The sequence below is a fragment of the Oncorhynchus mykiss genome, chromosome 26, assembly GCF_057628025.1.
Source record: "Oncorhynchus mykiss isolate SJ-2025 chromosome 26, ASM5762802v1, whole genome shotgun sequence".
Taxonomy (NCBI): Eukaryota; Metazoa; Chordata; class Actinopteri; order Salmoniformes; family Salmonidae; genus Oncorhynchus; species Oncorhynchus mykiss.
The window spans coordinates 19,122,691-19,145,230 of record NC_143047.1 but is presented as its reverse complement, the minus strand read 5'-3'; the positions used below and the strand labels follow the sequence as shown (position 1 = coordinate 19,145,230).

At 45.0% G+C, this 22,540-nt stretch overlaps 11 non-coding genes across 11 annotated transcripts; all 11 read right to left on the bottom strand.

Annotated features, from left to right (window-relative positions):
• Nucleotides 1-2,709: 2,709 nt before the first annotated feature.
• On the bottom strand, nt 2,710-2,782 carry trnar-acg (transfer RNA arginine (anticodon ACG)). Its single transcript has one exon. It is a non-coding gene; the product is annotated as a tRNA-Arg (tRNA).
• A 3,314-nt stretch (nt 2,783-6,096) lies between these two features.
• On the bottom strand, nt 6,097-6,169 carry trnar-acg (transfer RNA arginine (anticodon ACG)). The gene has a single exon. It is a non-coding gene; the product is annotated as a tRNA-Arg (tRNA).
• A 1,628-nt stretch (nt 6,170-7,797) lies between these two features.
• On the bottom strand, nt 7,798-7,870 carry trnar-acg (transfer RNA arginine (anticodon ACG)). Its single transcript has one exon. It is a non-coding gene; the product is annotated as a tRNA-Arg (tRNA).
• Nucleotides 7,871-11,973: 4,103 nt separating this feature from the next.
• trnar-acg (transfer RNA arginine (anticodon ACG)) lies at nt 11,974-12,046 on the bottom strand. The gene has a single exon. It is a non-coding gene; the product is annotated as a tRNA-Arg (tRNA).
• A 1,627-nt stretch (nt 12,047-13,673) lies between these two features.
• Nucleotides 13,674-13,746, bottom strand: trnar-acg (transfer RNA arginine (anticodon ACG)). Its single transcript has one exon. It is a non-coding gene; the product is annotated as a tRNA-Arg (tRNA).
• A 1,630-nt stretch (nt 13,747-15,376) lies between these two features.
• trnar-acg (transfer RNA arginine (anticodon ACG)) lies at nt 15,377-15,449 on the bottom strand. The gene has a single exon. It is a non-coding gene; the product is annotated as a tRNA-Arg (tRNA).
• A 630-nt stretch (nt 15,450-16,079) lies between these two features.
• Nucleotides 16,080-16,152, bottom strand: trnar-acg (transfer RNA arginine (anticodon ACG)). The gene has a single exon. It is a non-coding gene; the product is annotated as a tRNA-Arg (tRNA).
• A 1,628-nt stretch (nt 16,153-17,780) lies between these two features.
• Nucleotides 17,781-17,853, bottom strand: trnar-acg (transfer RNA arginine (anticodon ACG)). Its single transcript has one exon. It is a non-coding gene; the product is annotated as a tRNA-Arg (tRNA).
• Nucleotides 17,854-19,483: 1,630 nt separating this feature from the next.
• On the bottom strand, nt 19,484-19,556 carry trnar-acg (transfer RNA arginine (anticodon ACG)). Its single transcript has one exon. It is a non-coding gene; the product is annotated as a tRNA-Arg (tRNA).
• Nucleotides 19,557-20,186: 630 nt separating this feature from the next.
• trnar-acg (transfer RNA arginine (anticodon ACG)) lies at nt 20,187-20,259 on the bottom strand. The gene has a single exon. It is a non-coding gene; the product is annotated as a tRNA-Arg (tRNA).
• A 1,628-nt stretch (nt 20,260-21,887) lies between these two features.
• trnar-acg (transfer RNA arginine (anticodon ACG)) lies at nt 21,888-21,960 on the bottom strand. The gene has a single exon. It is a non-coding gene; the product is annotated as a tRNA-Arg (tRNA).
• Between the last annotated feature and the right edge of the window lie 580 nt (nt 21,961-22,540).

Sequence of the window (22,540 nt, the reverse complement as noted above, 5' to 3'; positions counted from 1 at the left end):
ATCTGGTGTGGCCACCAGCTGCATTAAGAATTGCAGTGCATCTCCTCCTCATGGACTGCACCAGATTTGCCAGTTCTTGCTGTGAGATGTTACCCCACACTTCCACCAAGGCAACTGCAAGTTCCCGGACATTTCTGGGGGGAATGGCCCTAGCCCTCGCCCTCCGATCCAACAGGTCCCAGACGTGCTCAAAGGGATTGAGATGCGGGTTCTTCGCTGGCCATGGCAGAACACTGACATTCCTGTCTTGCAGGAAATCACACACAGAATGAGCAGTATGGCTGGTGGCATTGTCATGCTGGAGGGTCACGTCAGGATGAGCCTGCAGGAAGGGTACCACATGAGGGGGGAGGATGTCTTCCTTGTAACACACAGCATTGAGATTGCCTGCAATGACAAGCTCAGTCTGATGATGCTGTGACACACCGCCCCAGACCAGGACGTACCCCCCACCTCCATCCCGCTTCAGAGTACAGGCCTCGGTGTAACACTCATTCCTTCGACAATAAACGCATATCCGACCATCACCCCTGGTGAGACAAAACCGCAACTCGTCAATGAAGAGCACTTTTTGACAGTCCTGTCTGGTCCAGCAAAGGTGGGTTTGTGCCCACGCAGATGAGCAGGGACCCTGGGCATCTTTCTTTTTGTGTTTTTCAGAGTCAGTAGAAAGGCCTCTTTAGTATCCTAAGTTTTCAAAACTTCTTAATTGCCTACCATCTGTAAGCTGTTAGTGTCTTAATGATGTTCCACATATGCATGTTCATTAATTGTTTATGGTTCATTGAACACGCATGGGAAACAGTGTTTAATCCCATTAAAATGAAGATCTGTGAAGTTATTTGTATTTTTACGAATTATCTAAGACAAGGTCCTGAAAAAGGGAAGTTTCTTTTTTTGCTGGGTTTATGAGGTATAAATTAATGGCGCATGTAGGCAAAGACACTCAGCACAAATTGAAAAGACACCGCTCATTTCCAAATCTCACTCAGACATAGACTAAATGCACAAGCTTGCCAGGAGTCGAACCTAGAATCTTCTGATCCGTAGTCAGACGCGTTATCCATTGCGCCACAAGCCCGATGCTAAATTCACCCTCTTCTCTAATTGGTCAATTCTGGATACTTGGTAGCGGACGGTAATATGATTGGTTATTATGGTTATTAGGCGCATCAGATTTGCGGACATTGAGGGGATTCAAATCATCTGGGCCAGGCGCCCGGTTAGGGTGTTTGGCACCGGGTGAAATTTGGAATCGAACTGCTTCCCGGGCGTGAGCACCGTTCAAAGCCCACGGCGAAATTCGGCTCAAAACAAAAGTGACGTAATTATGTATGTCGAGTAATGAGTAGGATTCACTGATTTCACCTGCAAAAGTGATTGTTTTATTTGTTGAAAACGCGTTATCGGCCTTTCCAATGAAAACGACTTAGAAAATTCAAACATATATTTCATGGAAAAGTTATGTTGAATGTTTCTGGAACACGCACTATGCTGCCTTGTTGACAACATGATCGAGCGGTGAGTGCCCTCCTCGCCGATAAAGCTTAACAAACTTAACATTTCTAAATATTTGTATGAACATGCCAAGATTAAACAACTGAGACATAAACTGAACAAGTTCCACAGACATGTGACTAACATAAATGGAATAACATGGCCCTGAACAAAGGGGGGTCAAAATCAAAAGTAACAGTCAGTATCTTGTGTGGCCACCAGCTGCATTAAGAATTGCAGTGCATCTCCTCCTCATGGACTGCACCAGATTTGCCAGTTCTTGCTGTGAGATGTTACCCCACACTTCCACCAAGGCAACTGCAAGTTCCCTGACATTTCTGGGGGGAATGGCCCTAGCCCTCGCCCTCCGATCCAACAGGTCCCAGACGTGCTCAAAGGGATTGAGATGCGGGTTCTTCGCTGGCCATGGCAGAACACTGACATTCCTGTCTTGCAGGAAATCACACACAGAATGAGCAGTATGGCTGGTGGCATTGTCATGCTGGAGGGTCACGTCAGGATGAGCCTGCAGGAAGGGTACCACATGAGGGGGGAGGATGTCTTCCTTGTAACACACAGCATTGAGATTGCCTGCAATGACAAGCTCAGTCTGATGATGCTGTGACACACCGCCCCAGACCAGGACGTACCCCCCACCTCCATCCCGCTTCAGAGTACAGGCCTCGGTGTAACACTCATTCCTTCGACAATAAACGCATATCCGACCATCACCCCTGGTGAGACAAAACCGCAACTCGTCAATGAAGAGCACTTTTTGACAGTCCTGTCTGGTCCAGCAAAGGTGGGTTTGTGCCCACGCAGATGAGCAGGGACCCTGGGCATCTTTCTTTTTGTGTTTTTCAGAGTCAGTAGAAAGGCCTCTTTAGTATCCTAAGTTTTCAAAACTTCTTAATTGCCTACCATCTGTAAGCTGTTAGTGTCTTAATGATGTTCCACATATGCATGTTCATTAATTGTTTATGGTTCATTGAACACGCATGGGAAACAGTGTTTAATCCCATTAAAATGAAGATCTGTGAAGTTATTTGTATTTTTACGAATTATCTAAGACAAGGTCCTGAAAAAGGGAAGTTTCTTTTTTTGCTGGGTTTATGAGGTATAAATTAATGGCGCATGTAGGCAAAGACACTCAGCACAAATTGAAAAGACACCGCTCATTTCCAAATCTCACTCAGACATAGACTAAATGCACGAGCTTGCCAGGAGTCGAACCTAGAATCTTCTGATCCGTAGTCAGACGCGTTATCCATTGCGCCACAAGCCCGATGCTAAATTCACCCTCTTCTCTAATTGGTCAATTCTGGATACTTGGTAGCGGACGGTAATATGATTGGTTATTATGGTCATTAGGCGCATCAGATTTGCGGACATGAGGGGATTCAAATCATCTGGGCCAGGCGCCCGGTTAGGGTGTTTGGCACCGGGTGAAATTTGGAATCGAACTGCTTCCCGGGCGTGAGCACCGTTCAAAGCCCACGGCGAAATTCGGCTCAAAACAAAAGTGACGTAATTATGTATGTCGAGTAATGAGTAGGATTCAGTGTTTTCACCTGCAAAAGTGATTGTTTTATTTGTTGAAAACGCGTTATCGGCCTTTCCAATGAAAACGACTTAGAAAATTCAAACATATATTTCATGGAAAAGTTATGTTGAATGTTTCTGGAACACGCACTATGCTGCCTTGTTGACAACATGATCGAGCGGTGAGTGCCCTCCTCGCCGATAAAGCTTAACAAACTTAACATTTCTAAATATTTGTATGAACATGCCAAGATTAAACAACTGAGACATAAACTGAACAAGTTCCACAGACATGTGACTAACATAAATGGAATAACATGTCCCTGAACAAAGGGGGGTCAAAATCAAAAGTAACAGTCAGTATCTGGTGTGGCCACCAGCTGCATTAAGAATTGCAGTGCATCTCCTCCTCATGGACTGCACCAGATTTGCCAGTTCTTGCTGTGAGATGTTACCCCACACTTCCACCAAGGCAACTGCAAGTTCCCGGACATTTCTGGGGGGAATGGCCCTAGCCCTCGCCCTCCGATCCAACAGGTCCCAGACGTGCTCAAAGGGATTGAGATGCGGGTTCTTCGCTGGCCATGGCAGAACACTGACATTCCTGTCTTGCAGGAAATCACACACAGAATGAGCAGTATGGCTGGTGGCATTGTCATGCTGGAGGGTCACGTCAGGATGAGCCTGCAGGAAGGGGGGGGGGGGATGTCTTCCTTGTAACACACAGCATTGAGATTGCCTGCAATGACAAGCTCAGTCTGATGATGCTGTGACACACCGCCCCAGACCAGGACGTACCCCCCACCTCCATCCCGCTTCAGAGTACAGGCCTCGGTGTAACACTCATTCCTTCGACAATAAACGCATATCCGACCATCACCCCTGGTGAGACAAAACCGCAACTCGTCAATGAAGAGCACTTTTTGACAGTCCTGTCTGGTCCAGCAAAGGTGGGTTTGTGCCCACGCAGATGAGCAGGGACCCTGGGCATCTTTCTTTTTGTGTTTTTCAGAGTCAGTAGAAAGGCCTCTTTAGTATCCTAAGTTTTCAAAACTTCTTAATTGCCTACCATCTGTAAGCTGTTAGTGTCTTAATGATGTTCCACATATGCATGTTCATTAATTGTTTATGGTTCATTGAACACGCATGGGAAACAGTGTTTAATCCCATTAAAATGAAGATCTGTGAAGTTATTTGTATTTTTACGAATTATCTTTGAAAGACAAGGTCCTGAAAAAGGGAAGTTTATTTTTTTGATGGGTTTATGAGGTATGCATTATTGGCGCATGTAGGCAAAGACACTCAGCACAAATTGAAAAGACACCGCTCATTTCCAAATCTCACTCAGACATAGACTAAATGCACAAGCTTGCCAGGAGTCGAACCTAGAATCTTCTGATCCGTAGTCAGACGCGTTATCCATTGCGCCACAAGCCCGATGCTAAATTCACCCTCTTCTCTAATTGGTCAATTCTGGATACTTGGTAGCGGACGGTAATATGATTGGTTATTATGGTTATTAGGCGCATCAGATTTGCGGACATTGAGGGGATTCAAATCATCTGGGCCAGGCGCCCGGTTAGGGTGTTTGGCACCGGGTGAAATTTGGAATCGAACTGCTTCCCGGGCGTGAGCACCGTACAAAGCCCACGGCGAAATTCGGCTCAAAACAAAAGTGACGTAATTATGTATGTCGAGTAATGAGTAGGATTCACTGATTTCACCTGCAAAAGTGATTGTTTTATTTGTTGAAAACGCGTTATCGGCCTTTCCAATGAAAACGACTTAGAAAATTCAAACATATATTTCATGGAAAAGTTATGTTGAATGTTTCTGGAACACGCACTATGCTGCCTTGTTGACAACATGATCGAGCGGTGAGTGCCCTCCTCGCCGATAAAGCTTAACAAACTTAACATTTCTAAATATTTGTATGAACATGCCAAGATTAAACAACTGAGACATAAACTGAACAAGTTCCACAGACATGTGACTAACATAAATGGAATAACATGTCCCTGAACAAAGGGGGGTCAAAATCAAAAGTAACAGTCAGTATCTGGTGTGGCCACCAGCTGCATTAAGAATTGCAGTGCATCTCCTCCTCATGGACTGCACCAGATTTGCCAGTTCTTGCTGTGAGATGTTACCCCACACTTCCACCAAGGCAACTGCAAGTTCCCGGACATTTCTGGGGGGAATGGCCCTAGCCCTCGCCCTCCGATCCAACAGGTCCCAGACGTGCTCAAAGGGATTGAGATGCGGGTTCTTCGCTGGCCATGGCAGAACACTGACATTCCTGTCTTGCAGGAAATCACACACAGAATGAGCAGTATGGCTGGTGGCATTGTCATGCTGGAGGGTCACGTCAGGATGAGCCTGCAGGAAGGGGGGGGGGGGGGATGTCTTCCTTGTAACACACAGCATTGAGATTGCCTGCAATGACAAGCTCAGTCTGATGATGCTGTGACACACCGCCCCAGACCAGGATGTACCCCCCACCTCCATCCCGCTTCAGAGTACAGGCCTCGGTGTAACACTCATTCCTTCGACAATAAACGCATATCCGACCATCACCCCTGGTGAGACAAAACCGCAACTCGTCAATGAAGAGCACTTTTTGACAGTCCTGTCTGGTCCAGCAAAGGTGGGTTTGTGCCCACGCAGATGAGCAGGGACCCTGGGCATCTTTCTTTTTGTGTTTTTCAGAGTCAGTAGAAAGGCCTCTTTAGTATCCTAAGTTTTCAAAACTTCTTAATTGCCTACCATCTGTAAGCTGTTAGTGTCTTAATGATGTTCCACATATGCATGTTCATTAATTGTTTATGGTTCATTGAACACGCATGGGAAACAGTGTTTAATCCCATTAAAATGAAGATCTGTGAAGTTATTTGTATTTTTACGAATTATCTAAGACAAGGTCCTGAAAAAGGGAAGTTTCTTTTTTTGCTGGGTTTATGAGGTATAAATTAATGGCGCATGTAGGCAAAGACACTCAGCACAAATTGAAAAGACACCGCTCATTTCCAAATCTCACTCAGACATAGACTAAATGCACGAGCTTGCCAGGAGTCGAACCTAGAATCTTCTGATCCGTAGTCAGACGCGTTATCCATTGCGCCACAAGCCCGATGCTAAATTCACCCTCTTCTCTAATTGGTCAATTCTGGATACTTGGTAGCGGACGGTAATATGATTGGTTATTATGGTTATTAGGCGCATCAGATTTGCGGACATTGAGGGGATTCAAATCATCTGGGCCAGGCGCCCGGTTAGGGTGTTTGGCACCGGGTGAAATTTGGAATCGAACTGCTTCCCGGGCGTGAGCACCGTTCAAAGCCCACGGCGAAATTCGGCTCAAAACAAAAGTGACGTAATTATGTATGTCGAGTAATGAGTAGGATTCACTGATTTCACCTGCAAAAGTGATTGTTTTATTTGTTGAAAACGCGTTATCGGCCTTTCCAATGAAAACGACTTAGAAAATTCAAACATATATTTCATGGAAAAGTTATGTTGAATGTTTCTGGAACACGCACTATGCTGCCTTGTTGACAACATGATCGAGCGGTGAGTGCCCTCCTCGCCGATAAAGCTTAACAAACTTAACATTTCTAAATATTTGTATGAACATGCCAAGATTAAACAACTGAGACATAAACTGAACAAGTTCCACAGACATGTGACTAACATAAATGGAATAACATGTCCCTGAACAAAGGGGGGTCAAAATCAAAAGTAACAGTCAGTATCTGGTGTGGCCACCAGCTGCATTAAGAATTGCAGTGCATCTCCTCCTCATGGACTGCACCAGATTTGCCAGTTCTTGCTGTGAGATGTTACCCCACACTTCCACCAAGGCAACTGCAAGTTCCCGGACATTTCTGGGGGGAATGGCCCTAGCCCTCGCCCTCCGATCCAACAGGTCCCAGACGTGCTCAAAGGGATTGAGATGCGGGTTCTTCGCTGGCCATGGCAGAACACTGACATTCCTGTCTTGCAGGAAATCACACACAGAATGAGCAGTATGGCTGGTGGCATTGTCATGCTGGAGGGTCACGTCAGGATGAGCCTGCAGGAAGGGTACCACATGAGGGGGGAGGATGTCTTCCTTGTAACACACAGCATTGAGATTGCCTGCAATGACAAGCTCAGTCTGATGATGCTGTGACACACCGCCCCAGACCAGGACGTACCCCCCACCTCCATCCCGCTTCAGAGTACAGGCCTCGGTGTAACACTCATTCCTTCGACAATAAACGCATATCCGACCATCACCCCTGGTGAGACAAAACCGCAACTCGTCAATGAAGAGCACTTTTTGACAGTCCTGTCTGGTCCAGCAAAGGTGGGTTTGTGCCCACGCAGATGAGCAGGGACCCTGGGCATCTTTCTTTTTGTGTTTTTCAGAGTCAGTAGAAAGGCCTCTTTAGTATCCTAAGTTTTCAAAACTTCTTAATTGCCTACCATCTGTAAGCTGTTAGTGTCTTAATGATGTTCCACATATGCATGTTCATTAATTGTTTATGGTTCATTGAACACGCATGGGAAACAGTGTTTAATCCCATTAAAATGAAGATCTGTGAAGTTATTTGTATTTTTACGAATTATCTAAGACAAGGTCCTGAAAAAGGGAAGTTTCTTTTTTTGCTGGGTTTATGAGGTATAAATTAATGGCGCATGTAGGCAAAGACACTCAGCACAAATTGAAAAGACACCGCTCATTTCCAAATCTCACTCAGACATAGACTAAATGCACGAGCTTGCCAGGAGTCGAACCTAGAATCTTCTGATCCGTAGTCAGACGCGTTATCCATTGCGCCACAAGCCCGATGCTAAATTCACCCTCTTCTCTAATTGGTCAATTCTGGATACTTGGTAGCGGACGGTAATATGATTGGTTATTATGGTTATTAGGCGCATCAGATTTGCGGACATTGAGGGGATTCAAATCATCTGGGCCAGGCGCCCGGTTAGGGTGTTTGGCACCGGGTGAAATTTGGAATCGAACTGCTTCCCGGGCGTGAGCACCGTTCAAAGCCCACTGCGAAATTCAGCTCAAAACAAAAGTGACGTAATTATGTATGTCGAGTAATGAGTAGGATTCACTGATTTCACCTGCAAAAGTGATTGTTTTATTTGTTGAAAACGCGTTATCGGCCTTTCCAATGAAAACGACTTAGAAAATTCAAACATATATTTCATGGAAAAGTTATGTTGAATGTTTCTGGAACACGCACTATGCTGCCTTGTTGACAACATGATCGAGCGGTGAGTGCCCTCCTCGCCGATAAAGCTTAACAAACTTAACATTTCTAAATATTTGTATGAACATGCCAAGATTAAACAACTGAGACATAAACTGAACAAGTTCCACAGACATGTGACTAACATAAATGGAATAACATGTCCCTGAACAAAGGGGGGTCAAAATCAAAAGTAACAGTCAGTATCTGGTGTGGCCACCAGCTGCATTAAGAATTGCAGTGCATCTCCTCCTCATGGACTGCACCAGATTTGCCAGTTCTTGCTGTGAGATGTTACCCCACACTTCCACCAAGGCAACTGCAAGTTCCCGGACATTTCTGGGGGGAATGGCCCTAGCCCTCACCCTCCGATCCAACAGGTCCCAGACGTGCTCAAAGGGATTGAGCCCGATGCTAAATTCACCCTCTTCTCTAATTGGTCAATTCTGGATACTTGGTAGCGGACGGTAATATGATTGGTTATTATGGTTATTAGGCGCATCAGATTTGCGGACATTGAGGGGATTCAAATCATCTGGGCCAGGCGCCCGGTTAGGGTGTTTGGCACCGGGTGAAATTTGGAATCGAACTGCTTCCCGGGCGTGAGCACCGTTCAAAGCCCACTGCGAAATTCAGCTCAAAACAAAAGTGACGTAATTATGTATGTCGAGTAATGAGTAGGATTCACTGATTTCACCTGCAAAAGTGATTGTTTTATTTGTTGAAAACGCGTTATCGGCCTTTCCAATGAAAACGACTTAGAAAATTCAAACATATATTTCATGGAAAAGTTATGTTGAATGTTTCTGGAACACGCACTATGCTGCCTTGTTGACAACATGATCGAGCGGTGAGTGCCCTCCTCGCCGATAAAGCTTAACAAACTTAACATTTCTAAATATTTGTATGAACATGCCAAGACTAAACAACTGAGACATAAACTGAACAAGTTCCACAGACATGTGACTAACATAAATGGAATAACATGTCCCTGAACAAAGGGGGGTCAAAATCAAAAGTAACAGTCAGTATCTGGTGTGGCCACCAGCTGCATTAAGAATTGCAGTGCATCTCCTCCTCATGGACTGCACCAGATTTGCCAGTTCTTGCTGTGAGATGTTACCCCACACTTCCACCAAGGCAACTGCAAGTTCCCGGACATTTCTGGGGGGAATGGCCCTAGCCCTCACCCTCCGATCCAACAGGTCCCAGACGTGCTCAAAGGGATTGAGCCCGATGCTAAATTCACCCTCTTCTCTAATTGGTCAATTCTGGATACTTGGTAGCGGACGGTAATATGATTGGTTATTATGGTTATTAGGCGCATCAGATTTGCGGACATTGAGGGGATTCAAATCATCTGGGCCAGGCGCCCGGTTAGGGTGTTTGGCACCGGGTGAAATTTGGAATCGAACTGCTTCCCGGGCGTGAGCACCGTTCAAAGCCCACGGCGAAATTCGGCTCAAAACAAAAGTGACGTAATTATGTATGTCGAGTAATGAGTAGGATTCACTGATTTCACCTGCAAAAGTGATTGTTTTATTTGTTGAAAACGCGTTATCGGCCTTTCCAATGAAAACGACTTAGAAAATTCAAACATATATTTCATGGAAAAGTTATGTTGAATGTTTCTGGAACACGCACTATGCTGCCTTGTTGACAACATGATCGAGCGGTGAGTGCCCTCCTCGCCGATAAAGCTTAACAAACTTAACATTTCTAAATATTTGTATGAACATGCCAAGATTAAACAACTGAGACATAAACTGAACAAGTTCCACAGACATGTGACTAACATAAATGGAATAACATGTCCCTGAACAAAGGGGGGTCAAAATCAAAAGTAACAGTCAGTATCTGGTGTGGCCACCAGCTGCATTAAGAATTGCAGTGCATCTCCTCCTCATGGACTGCACCAGATTTGCCAGTTCTTGCTGTGAGATGTTACCCCACACTTCCACCAAGGCAACTGCAAGTTCCCGGACATTTCTGGGGGGAATGGCCCTAGCCCTCACCCTCCGATCCAACAGGTCCCAGACGTGCTCAAAGGGATTGAGCCTGATGCTAAATTCACCCTCTTCTCTAATTGGTCAATTCTGGATACTTGGTAGCGGACGGTAATATGATTGGTTATTATGGTTATTAGGCGCATCAGATTTGCCGACATTGAGGGGATTCAAATCATCTGGGCCAGGCGCCCGGTTAGGGTGTTTGGCACCGGGTGAAATTTGGAATCGAACTGCTTCCCGGGCGTGAGCACCGTTCAAAGCCCACGGCGAAATTCGGCTCAAAACAAAAGTGACGTAATTATGTATGTCGAGTAATGAGTAGGATTCACTGATTTCACCTGCAAAAGTGATTGTTTTATTTGTTGAAAACGCGTTATCGGCCTTTCCAATGAAAACGACTTAGAAAATTCAAACATATATTTCATGGAAAAGTTATGTTGAATGTTTCTGGAACACGCACTATGCTGCCTTGTTGACAACATGATCGAGCGGTGAGTGCCCTCCTCGCCGATAAAGCTTAACAAACTTAACATTTCTAAATATTTGTATGAACATGCCAAGATTAAACAACTGAGACATAAACTGAACAAGTTCCACAGACATGTGACTAACATAAATGGAATAACATGTCCCTGAACAAAGGGGGGTCAAAATCAAAAGTAACAGTCAGTATCTGGTGTGGCCACCAGCTGCATTAAGAATTGCAGTGCATCTCCTCCTCATGGACTGCACCAGATTTGCCAGTTCTTGCTGTGAGATGTTACCCCACACTTCCACCAAGGCAACTGCAAGTTCCCGGACATTTCTGGGGGGAATGGCCCTAGCCCTCGCCCTCCGATCCAACAGGTCCCAGACGTGCTCAAAGGGATTGAGATGCGGGTTCTTCGCTGGCCATGGCAGAACACTGACATTCCTGTCTTGCAGGAAATCACACACAGAATGAGCAGTATGGCTGGTGGCATTGTCATGCTGGAGGGTCACGTCAGGATGAGCCTGCAGGAAGGGTACCACATGAGGGGGGAGGATGTCTTCCTTGTAACACACAGCATTGAGATTGCCTGCAATGACAAGCTCAGTCTGATGATGCTGTGACACACCGCCCCAGACCAGGACGTACCCCCCACCTCCATCCCGCTTCAGAGTACAGGCCTCGGTGTAACACTCATTCCTTCGACAATAAACGCATATCCGACCATCACCCCTGGTGAGACAAAACCGCAACTCGTCAATGAAGAGCACTTTTTGACAGTCCTGTCTGGTCCAGCAAAGGTGGGTTTGTGCCCACGCAGATGAGCAGGGACCCTGGGCATCTTTCTTTTTGTGTTTTTCAGAGTCAGTAGAAAGGCCTCTTTAGTATCCTAAGTTTTCAAAACTTCTTAATTGCCTACCATCTGTAAGCTGTTAGTGTCTTAATGATGTTCCACATATGCATGTTCATTAATTGTTTATGGTTCATTGAACACGCATGGGAAACAGTGTTTAATCCCATTAAAATGAAGATCTGTGAAGTTATTTGTATTTTTACGAATTATCTAAGACAAGGTCCTGAAAAAGGGAAGTTTCTTTTTTTGCTGGGTTTATGAGGTATAAATTAATGGCGCATGTAGGCAAAGACACTCAGCACAAATTGAAAAGACACCGCTCATTTACAAATCTCACTCAGACATAGACTAAATGCACGAGCTTGCCAGGAGTCGAACCTAGAATCTTCTGATCCGTAGTCAGACGCGTTATCCATTGCGCCACAAGCCCGATGCTAAATTCACCCTCTTCTCTAATTGGTCAATTCTGGATACTTGGTAGCGGACGGTAATATGATTGGTTATTATGGTTATTAGGCGCATCAGATTTGCGGACATGAGGGGATTCAAATCATCTGGGCCAGGCGCCCGGTTAGGGTGTTTGGCACCGGGTGAAATTTGGAATCGAACTGCTTCCCGGGCGTGAGCACCGTTCAAAGCCCACTGCGAAATTCGGCTCAAAACAAAAGTGACGTAATTATGTATGTCGAGTAATGAGTAGGATTCACTGATTTCACCTGCAAAAGTGATTGTTTTATTTGTTGAAAACGCGTTATCGGCCTTTCCAATGAAAACAACTTAGAAAATTCAAACATATATTTCATGGAAAAGTTATGTTGAATGTTTCTGGAACACGCACTATGCTGCCTTGTTGACAACATGATCGAGCGGTGAGTGCCCTCCTCGCCGATAAAGCTTAACAAACTTAACATTTCTAAATATTTGTATGAACATGCCAAGATTAAACAACTGAGACATAAACTGAACAAGTTCCACAGACATGTGACTAACATAAATGGAATAACATGTCCCTGAACAAAGGGGGGTCAAAATCAAAAGTAACAGTCAGTATCTGGTGTGGCCACCAGCTGCATTAAGAATTGCAGTGCATCTCCTCCTCATGGACTGCACCAGATTTGCCAGTTCTTGCTGTGAGATGTTACCCCACACTTCCACCAAGGCAACTGCAAGTTCCCTGACATTTCTGGGGGGAATGGCCCTAGCCCTCGCCCTCCGATCCAACAGGTCCCAGACGTGCTCAAAGGGATTGAGATGCGGGTTCTTCGCTGGCCATGGCAGAACACTGACATTCCTGTCTTGCAGGAAATCACACACAGAATGAGCAGTATGGCTGGTGGCATTGTCATGCTGGAGGGTCACGTCAGGATGAGCCTGCAGGAAGGGTACCACATGAGGGGGGAGGATGTCTTCCTTGTAACACACAGCATTGAGATTGCCTGCAATGACAAGCTCAGTCTGATGATGCTGTGACACACCGCCCCAGACCAGGACGTACCCCCCACCTCCATCCCGCTTCAGAGTACAGGCCTCGGTGTAACACTCATTCCTTCGACAATAAACGCATATCCGACCATCACCCCTGGTGAGACAAAACCGCAACTCGTCAATGAAGAGCACTTTTTGACAGTCCTGTCTGGTCCAGCAAAGGTGGGTTTGTGCCCACGCAGATGAGCAGGGACCCTGGGCATCTTTCTTTTTGTGTTTTTCAGAGTCAGTAGAAAGGCCTCTTTAGTATCCTAAGTTTTCAAAACTTCTTAATTGCCTACCATCTGTAAGCTGTTAGTGTCTTAATGATGTTCCACATATGCATGTTCATTAATTGTTTATGGTTCATTGAACACGCATGGGAAACAGTGTTTAATCCCATTAAAATGAAGATCTGTGAAGTTATTTGTATTTTTACGAATTATCTAAGACAAGGTCCTGAAAAAGGGAAGTTTCTTTTTTTGCTGGGTTTATGAGGTATAAATTAATGGCGCATGTAGGCAAAGACACTCAGCACAAATTGAAAAGACACCGCTCATTTCCAAATCTCACTCAGACATAGACTAAATGCACGAGCTTGCCAGGAGTCGAACCTAGAATCTTCTGATCCGTAGTCAGACGCGTTATCCATTGCGCCACAAGCCCGATGCTAAATTCACCCTCTTCTCTAATTGGTCAATTCTGGATACTTGGTAGCGGACGGTAATATGATTGGTTATTATGGTCATTAGGCGCATCAGATTTGCGGACATGAGGGGATTCAAATCATCTGGGCCAGGCGCCCGGTTAGGGTGTTTGGCACCGGGTGAAATTTGGAATCGAACTGCTTCCCGGGCGTGAGCACCGTTCAAAGCCCACGGCGAAAGTCGGCTCAAAACAAAAGTGACGAAATTATGTATGTCGAGTAATGAGTAGGATTCAGTGTTTTCACCTGCAAAAGTGATTGTTTTATTTGTTGAAAACGCGTTATCGGCCTTCCCAATGAAAACCACTTAGAAAAAAATTCAAACATATATTTCATGGAAAAGTTATGTTGAATGTTTCTGGAACACGCACTATGCTGCCTTGTTGACAACATGATCGAGCGGTGAGTGCCCTCCTCGCCGATAAAGCTTAACAAACTTAACATTTCTAAATATTTGTATGAACATGCCAAGATTAAACAACTGAGACATAAACTGAACAAGTTCCACAGACATGTGACTAACATAAATGGAATAACATGTCCCTGAACAAAGGGGGGTCAAAATCAAAAGTAACAGTCAGTATCTGGTGTGGCCACCAGCTGCATTAAGAATTGCAGTGCATCTCCTCCTCATGGACTGCACCAGATTTGCCAGTTCTTGCTGTGAGATGTTACCCCACACTTCCACCAAGGCAACTGCAAGTTCCCTGACATTTCTGGGGGGAATGGCCCTAGCCCTCGCCCTCCGATCCAACAGGTCCCAGACGTGCTCAAAGGGATTGAGATGCGGGTTCTTCGCTGGCCATGGCAGAACACTGACATTCCTGTCTTGCAGGAAATCACACACAGAATGAGCAGTATGGCTGGTGGCATTGTCATGCTGGAGGGTCACGTCAGGATGAGCCTGCAGGAAGGGTACCACATGAGGGGGGAGGATGTCTTCCTTGTAACACACAGCATTGAGATTGCCTGCAATGACAAGCTCAGTCTGATGATGCTGTGACACACCGCCCCAGACCAGGACGTACCCCCCACCTCCATCCCGCTTCAGAGTACAGGCCTCGGTGTAACACTCATTCCTTCGACAATAAACGCATATCCGACCATCACCCCTGGTGAGACAAAACCGCAACTCGTCAATGAAGAGCACTTTTTGACAGTCCTGTCTGGTCCAGCAAAGGTGGGTTTGTGCCCACGCAGATGAGCAGGGACCCTGGGCATCTTTCTTTTTGTGTTTTTCAGAGTCAGTAGAAAGGCCTCTTTAGTATCCTAAGTTTTCAAAACTTCTTAATTGCCTACCATCTGTAAGCTGTTAGTGTCTTAATGATGTTCCACATATGCATGTTCATTAATTGTTTATGGTTCATTGAACACGCATGGGAAACAGTGTTTAATCCCATTAAAATGAAGATCTGTGAAGTTATTTGTATTTTTACGAATTATCTAAGACAAGGTCCTGAAAAAGGGAAGTTTCTTTTTTTGCTGGGTTTATGAGGTATAAATTAATGGCGCATGTAGGCAAAGACAGTCAGCACAAATTGAAAAGACACCGCTCATTTCCAAATCTCACTCAGACATAGACTAAATGCACGAGCTTGCCAGGAGTCGAACCTAGAATCTTCTGATCCGTAGTCAGACGCGTTATCCATTGCGCCACAAGCCCGATGCTAAATTCACCCTCTTCTCTAATTGGTCAATTCTGGATACTTGGTAGCGGACGGTAATATGATTGGTTATTATGGTCATTAGGCGCATCAGATTTGCGGACATGAGGGGATTCAAATCATCTGGGCCAGGCGCCCGGTTAGGGTGTTTGGCACCGGGTGAAATTTGGAATCGAACTGCTTCCCGGGCGTGAGCACCGTTCAAAGCCCACGGCGAAAGTCGGCTCAAAACAAAAGTGACGAAATTATGTATGTCTAGTAATGAGTAGGATTCAGTGTTTTCACCTGCAAAAGTGATTGTTTTATTTGTTGAAAACGCGTTATCGGCCTTCCCAATGAAAACCACTTAGAAAAAAATTCAAACATATATTTCATGGAAAAGTTATGTTGAATGTTTCTGGAACATTGAACACGCATGGGAAACAGTGTTTAATCCCATTAAAATGAAGATCTGTGAAGTTATTTGTATTTTTACGAATTATCTAAGACAAGGTCCTGAAAAAGGGAAGTTTCTTTTTTTGCTGGGTTTATGAGGTATAAATTAATGGCGCATGTAGGCAAAGACACTCAGCACAAATTGAAAAGACACCGCTCATTTCCAAATCTCACTCAGACATAGACTAAATGCACGAGCTTGCCAGGAGTCGAACCTAGAATCTTCTGATCCGTAGTCAGACGCGTTATCCATTGCGCCACAAGCCCGATGCTAAATTTACCCTCTTCTCTAATTGGTCAATTCTGGATACTTGGTAGCGGACGGTAATATGATTGGTTATTATGGTTATTAGGCGCATCAGATTTGCGGACATTGAGGGGATTCAAATCATCTGGGCCAGGCGCCCGGTTAGGGTGTTTGGCACCGGGTGAAATTTGGAATCGAACTGCTTCCCGGGCGTGAGCACCGTTCAAAGCCCACGGCGAAATTCGGCTCAAAACAAAAGTGACGTAATTATGTATGTCGAGTAATGAGTAGGATTCACTGATTTCACCTGCAAAAGTGATTGTTTTATTTGTTGAAAACGCGTTATCGGCCTTTCCAATGAAAACGACTTAGAAAATTCAAACATATATTTCATGGAAAAGTTATGTTGAATGTTTCTGGAACACGCACTATGCTGCCTTGTTGACAACATGATCGAGCGGTGAGTGCCCTCCTCGCCGATAAAGCTTAAGAAACTTAACATTTCTAAATATTTGTATGAACATGCCAAGATTAAACAACTGAGACATAAACTGAACAAGTTCCACAGACATGTGACTAACATAAATGGAATAACATGTCCCTGAACAAAGGGGGGTCAAAATCAAAAGTAACAGTCAGTATCTGGTGTGGCCACCAGCTGCATTAAGAATTGCAGTGCATCTCCTCCTCATGGACTGCACCAGATTTGCCAGTTCTTGCTGTGAGATGTTACCCCACACTTCCACCAAGGCAACTGCAAGTTCCCTGACATTTCTGGGGGGAATGGCCCTAGCCCTCGCCCTCCGATCCAACAGGTCCCAGACGTGCTCAAAGGGATTGAGATGCGGGTTCTTCGCTGGCCATGGCAGAACACTGACATTCCTGTCTTGCAGGAAATCACACACAGAATGAGCAGTATGGCTGGTGGCATTGTCATGCTGGAGGGTCACGTCAGGATGAGCCTGCAGGAAGGGTACCACATGAGGGGGGAGGATGTCTTCCTTGTAACACACAGCATTGAGATTGCCTGCAATGACAAGCTCAGTCTGATGATGCTGTGACACACCGCCCCAGACCAGGACGTACCCCCCACCTCCATCCCGCTTCAGAGTACAGGCCTCGGTGTAACACTCATTCCTTCGACAATAAACGCATATCCGACCATCACCCCTGGTGAGACAAAACCGCAACTCGTCAATGAAGAGCACTTTTTGACAGTCCTGTCTGGTCCAGCAAAGGTGGGTTTGTGCCCACGCAGATGAGCAGGGACCCTGGGCATCTTTCTTTTTGTGTTTTTCAGAGTCAGTAGAAAGGCCTCTTTAGTATCCTAAGTTTTCAAAACTTCTTAATTGCCTACCATCTGTAAGCTGTTAGTGTCTTAATGATGTTCCACATATGCATGTTCATTAATTGTTTATGGTTCATTGAACACGCATGGGAAACAGTGTTTAATCCCATTAAAATGAAGATCTGTGAAGTTATTTGTATTTTTACGAATTATCTAAGACAAGGTCCTGAAAAAGGGAAGTTTCTTTTTTTGCTGGGTTTATGAGGTATAAATTAATGGCGCATGTAGGCAAAGACAGTCAGCACAAATTGAAAAGACACCGCTCATTTCCAAATCTCACTCAGACATAGACTAAATGCACGAGCTTGCCAGGAGTCGAACCTAGAATCTTCTGATCCGTAGTCAGACGCGTTATCCATTGCGCCACAAGCCCGATGCTAAATTCACCCTCTTCTCTAATTGGTCAATTCTGGATACTTGGTAGCGGACGGTAATATGATTGGTTATTATGGTCATTAGGCGCATCAGATTTGCGGACATGAGGGGATTCAAATCATCTGGGCCAGGCGCCCGGTTAGGGTGTTTGGCACCGGGTGAAATTTGGAATCGAACTGCTTCCCGGGCGTGAGCACCGTTCAAAGCCCACGGCGAAAGTCGGCTCAAAACAAAAGTGACGAAATTATGTATGTCGAGTAATGAGTAGGATTCAGTGTTTTCACCTGCAAAAGTGATTGTTTTATTTGTTGAAAACGCGTTATCGGCCTTCCCAATGAAAACCACTTAGAAAAAAATTCAAACATATATTTCATGGAAAAGTTATGTTGAATGTTTCTGGAACACGCACTATGCTGCCTTGTTGACAACATGATCGAGCGGTGAGTGCCCTCCTCGCCGATAAAGCTTAACAAACTTAACATTTCTAAATATTTGTATGAACATGCCAAGATTAAACAACTGAGACATAAACTGAACAAGTTCCACAGACATGTGACTAACATAAATGGAATAACATGTCCCTGAACAAAGGGGGGTCAAAATCAAAAGTAACAGTCAGTATCTGGTGTGGCCACCAGCTGCATTAAGAATTGCAGTGCATCTCCTCCTCATGGACTGCACCAGATTTGCCAGTTCTTGCTGTGAGATGTTACCCCACACTTCCACCAAGGCAACTGCAAGTTCCCTGACATTTCTGGGGGGAATGGCCCTAGCCCTCGCCCTCCGATCCAACAGGTCCCAGACGTGCTCAAAGGGATTGAGATGCGGGTTCTTCGCTGGCCATGGCAGAACACTGACATTCCTGTCTTGCAGGAAATCACACACAGAATGAGCAGTATGGCTGGTGGCATTGTCATGCTGGAGGGTCACGTCAGGATGAGCCTGCAGGAAGGGTACCACATGAGGGGGGAGGATGTCTTCCTTGTAACACACAGCATTGAGATTGCCTGCAATGACAAGCTCAGTCTGATGATGCTGTGACACACCGCCCCAGACCAGGACGTACCCCCCACCTCCATCCCGCTTCAGAGTACAGGCCTCGGTGTAACACTCATTCCTTCGACAATAAACGCATATCCGACCATCACCCCTGGTGAGACAAAACCGCAACTCGTCAATGAAGAGCACTTTTTGACAGTCCTGTCTGGTCCAGCAAAGGTGGGTTTGTGCCCACGCAGATGAGCAGGGACCCTGGGCATCTTTCTTTTTGTGTTTTTCAGAGTCAGTAGAAAGGCCTCTTTAGTATCCTAAGTTTTCAAAACTTCTTAATTGCCTACCATCTGTAAGCTGTTAGTGTCTTAATGATGTTCCACATATGCATGTTCATTAATTGTTTATGGTTCATTGAACACGCATGGGAAACAGTGTTTAATCCCATTAAAATGAAGATCTGTGAAGTTATTTGTATTTTTACGAATTATCTAAGACAAGGTCCTGAAAAAGGGAAGTTTCTTTTTTTGCTGGGTTTATGAGGTATAAATTAATGGCGCATGTAGGCAAAGACAGTCAGCACAAATTGAAAAGACACCGCTCATTTCCAAATCTCACTCAGACATAGACTAAATGCACGAGCTTGCCAGGAGTCGAACCTAGAATCTTCTGATCCGTAGTCAGACGCGTTATCCATTGCGCCACAAGCCCGATGCTAAATTCACCCTCTTCTCTAATTGGTCAATTCTGGATACTTGGTAGCGGACGGTAATATGATTGGTTATTATGGTCATTAGGCGCATCAGATTTGCGGACATGAGGGGATTCAAATCATCTGGGCCAGGCGCCCGGTTAGGGTGTTTGGCACCGGGTGAAATTTGGAATCGAACTGCTTCCCGGGCGTGAGCACCGTTCAAAGCCCACGGCGAAAGTCGGCTCAAAACAAAAGTGACGAAATTATGTATGTCTAGTAATGAGTAGGATTCAGTGTTTTCACCTGCAAAAGTGATTGTTTTATTTGTTGAAAACGCGTTATCGGCCTTCCCAATGAAAACCACTTAGAAAAAAATTCAAACATATATTTCATGGAAAAGTTATGTTGAATGTTTCTGGAACATTGAACACGCATGGGAAACAGTGTTTAATCCCATTAAAATGAAGATCTGTGAAGTTATTTGTATTTTTACGAATTATCTAAGACAAGGTCCTGAAAAAGGGAAGTTTCTTTTTTTGCTGGGTTTATGAGGTATAAATTAATGGCGCATGTAGGCAAAGACACTCAGCACAAATTGAAAAGACACCGCTCATTTCCAAATCTCACTCAGACATAGACTAAATGCACGAGCTTGCCAGGAGTCGAACCTAGAATCTTCTGATCCGTAGTCAGACGCGTTATCCATTGCGCCACAAGCCCGATGCTAAATTTACCCTCTTCTCTAATTGGTCAATTCTGGATACTTGGTAGCGGACGGTAATATGATTGGTTATTATGGTTATTAGGCGCATCAGATTTGCGGACATTGAGGGGATTCAAATCATCTGGGCCAGGCGCCCGGTTAGGGTGTTTGGCACCGGGTGAAATTTGGAATCGAACTGCTTCCCGGGCGTGAGCACCGTTCAAAGCCCACGGCGAAATTCGGCTCAAAACAAAAGTGACGTAATTATGTATGTCGAGTAATGAGTAGGATTCACTGATTTCACCTGCAAAAGTGATTGTTTTATTTGTTGAAAACGCGTTATCGGCCTTTCCAATGAAAACGACTTAGAAAATTCAAACATATATTTCATGGAAAAGTTATGTTGAATGTTTCTGGAACACGCACTATGCTGCCTTGTTGACAACATGATCGAGCGGTGAGTGCCCTCCTCGCCGATAAAGCTTAACAAACTTAACATTTCTAAATATTTGTATGAACATGCCAAGATTAAACAACTGAGACATAAACTGAACAAGTTCCACAGACATGTGACTAACATAAATGGAATAACATGTCCCTGAACAAAGGGGGGTCAAAATCAAAAGTAACAGTCAGTATCTGGTGTGGCCACCAGCTGCATTAAGAATTGCAGTGCATCTCCTCCTCATGGACTGCACCAGATTTGCCAGTTCTTGCTGTGAGATGTTACCCCACACTTCCACCAAGGCAACTGCAAGTTCCCTGACATTTCTGGGGGGAATGGCCCTAGCCCTCGCCCTCCGATCCAACAGGTCCCAGACGTGCTCAAAGGGATTGAGATGCGGGTTCTTCGCTGGCCATGGCAGAACACTGACATTCCTGTCTTGCAGGAAATCACACACAGAATGAGCAGTATGGCTGGTGGCATTGTCATGCTGGAGGGTCACGTCAGGATGAGCCTGCAGGAAGGGTACCACATGAGGGGGGAGGATGTCTTCCTTGTAACACACAGCATTGAGATTGCCTGCAATGACAAGCTCAGTCTGATGATGCTGTGACACACCGCCCCAGACCAGGACGTACCCCCCACCTCCATCCCGCTTCAGAGTACAGGCCTCGGTGTAACACTCATTCCTTCGACAATAAACGCATATCCGACCATCACCCCTGGTGAGACAAAACCGCAACTCGTCAATGAAGAGCACTTTTTGACAGTCCTGTCTGGTCCAGCAAAGGTGGGTTTGTGCCCACGCAGATGAGCAGGGACCCTGGGCATCTTTCTTTTTGTGTTTTTCAGAGTCAGTAGAAAGGCCTCTTTAGTATCCTAAGTTTTCAAAACTTCTTAATTGCCTACCATCTGTAAGCTGTTAGTGTCTTAATGATGTTCCACATATGCATGTTCATTAATTGTTTATGGTTCATTGAACACGCATGGGAAACAGTGTTTAATCCCATTAAAATGAAGATCTGTGAAGTTATTTGTATTTTTACGAATTATCTAAGACAAGGTCCTGAAAAAGGGAAGTTTCTTTTTTTGCTGGGTTTATGAGGTATAAATTAATGGCGCATGTAGGCAAAGACACTCAGCACAAATTGAAAAGACACCGCTCATTTCCAAATCTCACTCAGACATAGACTAAATGCACGAGCTTGCCAGGAGTCGAACCTAGAATCTTCTGATCCGTAGTCAGACGCGTTATCCATTGCGCCACAAGCCCGATGCTAAATTCACCCTCTTCTCTAATTGGTCAATTCTGGATACTTGGTAGCGGACGGTAATATGATTGGTTATTATGGTCATTAGGCGCATCAGATTTGCGGACATGAGGGGATTCAAATCATCTGGGCCAGGCGCCCGGTTAGGGTGTTTGGCACCGGGTGAAATTTGGAATCGAACTGCTTCCCGGGCGTGAGCACCGTTCAAAGCCCACGGCGAAAGTCGGCTCAAAACAAAAGTGACGAAATTATGTATGTCGAGTAATGAGTAGGATTCAGTGTTTTCACCTGCAAAAGTGATTGTTTTATTTGTTGAAAACGCGTTATCGGCCTTCCCAATGAAAACCACTTAGAAAAAAATTCAAACATATATTTCATGGAAAAGTTATGTTGAATGTTTCTGGAACATTGAACACGCATGGGAAACAGTGTTTAATCCCATTAAAATGAAGATCTGTGAAGTTATTTGTATTTTTACGAATTATCTAAGACAAGGTCCTGAAAAAGGGAAGTTTCTTTTTTTGCTGGGTTTATGAGGTATAAATTAATGGCGCATGTAGGCAAAGACACTCAGCACAAATT